Source organism: Engystomops pustulosus, chromosome 5 (genome assembly GCF_040894005.1).
Source record: "Engystomops pustulosus chromosome 5, aEngPut4.maternal, whole genome shotgun sequence".
NCBI lineage: Eukaryota > Metazoa > Chordata > Amphibia > Anura > Leptodactylidae > Engystomops > Engystomops pustulosus.
The window spans coordinates 58,627,096-58,633,095 of NC_092415.1; the positions used below are offsets into that span (position 1 = coordinate 58,627,096).

Sequence of the window (6,000 nt, forward strand, 5' to 3'; positions counted from 1 at the left end):
GTAGATTAGGGTTTGCCAAAACAAGAAAACAGTAACAATTCTAAATTATAAATACAAACATTAAAAAACACATGAAATGTCTGGGTTGCAAACCTGTGTTATGTATGTGCGTGGAAAGGACTGTACTGTGCGAGGTAAACCTAACAGTGACTATCCTTTTCCATTGTGCGATTTCCCGAGCACATGTATAAATGTAACAGATGTCTAGTAAGGTCATTCTGCCCCAGAAATATTCAAAATTTATTGCCTTCTTCAGCTATTCTGTTCATGTCAACACAATCCATTTGTCACTCATATGAGGACAAACGAAATCCAAACACCGAAATTGTCCGACAAATTCTCAAAGCACTTTTATGTGAAGGTTACACATTACAGAGGAGCACAAAAACCAATCCCATGTTCACACCCCAGTGGATGCTACAGTGACTACATCAGGTACACCTTCTAAAGGTCTGGGCTATGATCTGAAAGCTCCTGCTCCTAACCCCTCCTAATCACATACAGAGCGCAATCGTATCACCTTCACCATCCTTGGCTAAAGGACAATAAAGTTTGCATGGTTGCAACTGCAACATTTACAGTCTCACCTGAGCCAACTATCCTCTCACATGGTCCCAGGGATTTCTGGTAAAATGCAGATGACTTTAAGAGGAGAATACGACTGTTCTCTTGGCTCTTCACCCTCCTCTGCCCTACACCCCCCCAACTTAACCATTGCTAACAATAGCACATGTCCTTGACCTGATAAGGGAAACTTTTGAGCATTATTATCCATTATTAGGTTATCTCTCCTAAGATATTTCTAATTTGCACAGATTTATCCTTGTTTTTTCACTGAACATAGCCGCTTCATCATTTCTCCCTTCGACTTATTTTTATCTCGTCTCTGCAGCTTTTGTTTGCTTTGCGTTAATGGAAAACACATTTTCACAGCGAGTTCCAAGTTTTAAGAGCTTGTGAAATACAGCTGGAGACTAATATGAAAAGGATCATTGTACTTATTAGAAGTAAGCTTTGGTCAGACACAGCCTGACAGGTTCTCTATAACAAAAGTGACATTTTCGGGTATGATTTTTTACACTGGGGACACTTGACCTCTTAGACTTGTGGGTGTTTTAATCACCCTCTGTTCCCACCATTTATACTTACCTTGGTCTACAGCTTTGGGTGCCTTTACAGCCGCTATACTAGACCCCAGCTCCACTGCGCATGAGCGATAGGAACGGTAACTGGGCAATGAAGTGATGCGTAATGCTATTGCTTTTTGGAATCATTACGCATGTGCTAATACAAGCTTCAAAAACCTGTAAAATTGACTGGACTGTGTGATCATGTAAAACAATCACATTGGGAGGCTGGGAGCCCAACTAAGACATGAACTGAAACAAGTAATGACCGTATGGACAGTGATTCAAAATATGTTAAGTACAGAAAATATACCATTTTTTTTTCTTATGCCATAGACACGAGGCAGACAGGGCATTCAAAGCTGTCAAACCAGGGCCGAAGTTTAGCCATGCCTGTATAAAAATGATAAAGAGGCTAAGATAGAGTAACCACAGTTTTAAGCCCTCTGCCCTCCTTTTGTGTGTTCAGGATTGACTGAACCGAACCTAGAACTGAACAGAGCACATTTTCCCGAAGGATCTGAAGAACTGCCAGTACAGCTTAAATAGATGAAATTTCACTTCCATTTATACCTGTCACATATTAGTGGCAATAATAATAATAATAAAAAAAATCATAACAGACAATTACTGGGAACCATTTAAGGTATTTAGCCAACAATGTGGCGGCAAACACGCTTGTCCGCTGCCCATCACAATGTATAAATAGGGTAAGCGCTGCTGACCAATCTAAGCCGGATCAGGGCAAATCAAGTGCAAACAATTATGAAAAACTAAAAATACAAGGAACGGACGTTGCAGATTGTTGCCACACTGTTACGACCATTGATCTTATCTGAAATATGAATACCTATGAATAATTGTACCTGTCTGTAGCAATGCATTGTGTAGGTCTCACATTATCTTGAAAATGACATCTCAAAACTTCAATAGTTGCAACTCAAAACCTATTTACAATATTTCATAGGCTGACAACACAAATATCAGAACGCAAGGGATTCCCTCGATGATACATACGTTACAAAGCAAGGAAAACACAGTAGCTCAACTGTTGCACATTGGGATAAAACATTTTTTAATAATATGAATATAAAAGTTGCAAATATTTAAAAGGGCAAAGTTAAGAAATCTATCAGGTTGTTTTCCAGCCATCATAGTGTTATCCAGGTGTATGCAAGTTTGAAGGTAGGGAGCAGATTAATTCCATCATTGCTGCCCCCTGCCCCTATAACTTGCTTACATTTGTATATGCCTGGATAAGGTCATAATATGATTTTTTTCAGCTTAATGATGAACCCCATAAAAAGCTCATTACTTGATGCTGCACATGACGGGGTCTGCAGATTCCAACAAAAATCACAGAAGCGTTTTAAGCGTTTTGAAACACATCAGGCACATTAAAAGTTACTGCTCCAAGTTAACCCTAACTGCATTAGATAACTGGCAACACTTGTTTTGTCTTGTTAACTGGCAAAACACGTGTTACTACTTACCATATGCGAGTATTTAGCTTAAAACGCCATTCAAGGACATTGTGTGAACACAGCCTGAATACCAAGAGCCAGGTCAAAAATGTTCAGTGCACAGCTCAGCCAAAACCAGGTGTGGAGACTTTATTAATAATAATAATAATAATAATAATATCATGGAGAAATTATCACTTGCCGGTATCTGGTTTTAGCTCAGAATAACTGTTGCAAAAAACTTAAAGGGGCTGTCAAGCCACAAAAAGCTATAGGGGATAACTTGCTGATAGGTGAGGGGACCCAGTGTTGGGACACCCACAAATTGTGAGAATGCGGGTCTGCTGTACCCCATTTGTACAGCAAAAGAATGGAGTAACAGGTCAGACATGCACAATGCCACATCCTTCGCTGTCTATGGACCTGATGGAGATGGCCAAGTACAGTGCCCGGCTATCTCCATTAGCACCTTAGAGATGAATAGAGCAGCAGGGAGTATTTGGCTGCTCTGTTCATTTGGGTTAGAACAGACCCCCCACCTCTGGGACCCCCACCAATCAGTAAGTTTTACCCTATCGTGTGGATAGGAGAAATCTAGATTTTTCTTGTGAGGGGCCGGACAGTCACTTTAAGAAATAACCCAAGATGTGAACTGTTCCTGTAAAATAAACATTTCTGTCTGTACAACAGCACAGGATCCTCGGACGTGTCCTCTCCTGACCCAAGACCCGATCAACTTCATTCCACTATGAACTAAACTAAGTTCTGATAAATCGGGAACGGATTATGTTTGACAGAAGGCACTTAACCCTTTTTTGCTTGGGTCACAAAATGACGAAACAACAAATATTGCTTCACTATTCTGATTTATCTCCTGAAATACACATCATACTAAATACTCATGCGTTTTTTGACGGACTGCTTAAAAACGGGCCAAAAACGCGTTCAAAACGTCATGTGTGCCAACACCCTCAGGAGCAGATTTGTCACAATTCCTCATGTCAGTAGAGTCCTATACCAGACGTATAGAATATATTGTAGACATCCCAATGCCGGAGAATCATCGGACAAAACACATATTCACAAAACAACCTGAACGCTCAGTCTTCCGGGTGCCCGGCACGGGTGTCTCTGGGGGGCTATCAGGAGCTGTATAAGGTAGTTCATATGATACAGTTGTGTTGGCACAACACCATCGCCAGCCGCTGCCATAGCCATGTGGCCAAAATCACCAGGAGCAAAACTTATGGCTAATTTTAAGGATTTCTATTACACAGAATATATGTATACAGTAATAATACTACACTGTGGTAACACTATACAATGATATATACTCGCCCCATAAACCCCAGTAACACCCATGCTGCTTTGTTACATAGCACACAATAATATAAAACACCACATACAAGTATCACCCATACACAGCAGCAGCACCCCCTGCACCATGGTAATACACATCACACTACAAGCCATGTGTGCACCCCCTGCACCATGGTATACACATCACACTACCAGCCGGGTGTGCACCCCGTGTACCTGAGCAGGTGTCGCCGAGGAGCCGTATAATCCGTGCGCTCTCCGGTACCGCCGCGGCTTTCTCTCCGCCCTGTGGGTGAGTGATGCGCTCCCCGCACGCACAGCAGCGCCCGTCCAGGTGGGGGCGGGACACTGGGGAGGAGGCAACTTCTTAAAGCATCTGTCCCATAGTGTACGGACTGTCACATCCACTGTAATCAATCAACATAAACATGGCGGCTTTCCTGTGCAGGGGCTGCTGTGAAATGTAACACAATTACCCTGAAAGGCTCATTACAGGGAGAGATCAGCCATATTGCCATAGGGCCGGTCGCTACTACCCCATCTGTAGTAAGGGTCTGACCTGGAAATGAATGTTGCTATACATGACATTCAGCCATTGTGATGCCAGTAGTGTTATAGCACTACCATCAAAATCCAGGGACACCAGGACTGTGTAATATTCTTAGATTTGTTATCCATGGCCTTCTTACTTCTAAAATCAACTTTTAAATGAAGCTAACGAGCCCTACCTATGCTCTAGGTTCACAGGCTGTTACACTGTATTGTGCAAGGAGCACTTCCCCCCTCCTACTGTGTGATGAAACTTTCTCTGGTGCTATCATATTATAAAAGTTTATTGATCTCCTGGTTTGGAGAAATTGATTATACAAGTGAGACAATATACAAAATACAGTTATAGGCGATGAAGGGAAAGTGAGACAGGGTAACAGCCTGTGAAGCTACAGCATGTAGGGGCTGTGGTAACAACTCCCATAGCCCTTCTGTCTCATTAGCATAATTTAAAAACTTGATTTTAGAAAGAAGAAGGTCAAGGATAACAAATATTAGAAGGTTACCACAGTCACAGTGCCCAGATAAGTCTGATGGCAGATTTCCTCACCTCAGCAGGTGAGACAGTACACATCACATGATTTAGACTATAGTCAGGGCAGCCATCAGGAAATTCGGGGCCCCATACAGCAAAAGTGTCTGGGCCCCAACACACCCCAAAACCGAACAAGCCTCCTGCCCCCCGCAGTGACCTTTCACAAACAGGGTTTGAGGCCTGTTGCTACGACAAGGCACACTCTTCTGGTAGATTGCCAATAGGAGTCATACTTTTGGTCAAGTATATTTATTATAGTGCAAATATGGCATCAAAAACTAAAGCATGGTGAACAGTAAACATATAAAAGTGTTTAACAGACAACATATAACAAATATAACATTATAAAGTGCAATTGCTAGGGCCGCCACTATCTTTTAATGTTTTAATAAAGAATTGTGTTAATTACCAGTGGGGGTGCTCCAGTGCACCTAAGGGCTCTTTACGTCACCCTGCCACCAGTCCTGAGGTAATCTGAAGTCCTGGTACCTGTGCCTGCTCAGCAACCTCTGTGAATCACTGCATAAGGGTCAGGACTTCATATTTCCTCAGAACCAATGGGAAGGAAAAGAAGGAGCGTTCATTGCATGCCCCAAGGAAACCTAAAGTCTCCTTCCATCAGTCACATTAAATTACAAAGCACATGTTACTACTTGCAGAGCAATGCATTTGATGCATTTTGCCCAAATAATTTCAATGGCAAACATATCATCAGAAAGCGGCCTCTGACTGCGTTCACACTCTGCACTTGAATTACATTTAGGAAGGCAATTCCAGTGCAGTGCGGTGTTCCTAAATGCAATGTGTGAACACAAACATCAGGAACCTAAATGTGGCCACTAACCCTAAGCCAACTATACCCAGCCTGACTAATTGTGCCCCCCATTACCAGCGGGTTGTATGTATACAGAGGCGCAGCAGTGACATCACAACCAGCAGCCGCGGCAGGTCCTGGCTGTGGTCAGTGTAACACTTACAGGCTGCAGGCAGAGGCTGCACAGGGGGC

The 6,000-nt window shown here is 42.6% G+C and overlaps 1 protein-coding gene across 3 annotated transcripts in view; it reads right to left on the reverse strand.

Moving 5' to 3' along the window:
- The window catches only part of GREB1L (GREB1 like retinoic acid receptor coactivator), a 54,003-nt gene extending 49,703 nt beyond the window's left edge, over window positions 1-4,300 (reverse strand). For 2 of the 3 annotated variants that reach the window (XM_072152097.1, XM_072152096.1), the window contains exon 1: window positions 4,127-4,300. The gene's annotated coding sequence lies outside the window, so the exon portion shown is untranslated. The remainder of the gene's footprint in view (window positions 1-4,126) is intronic. The other variant, XM_072152094.1, reaches the window with a different exon arrangement.
- Between the last annotated feature and the right edge of the window lie 1,700 nt (window positions 4,301-6,000).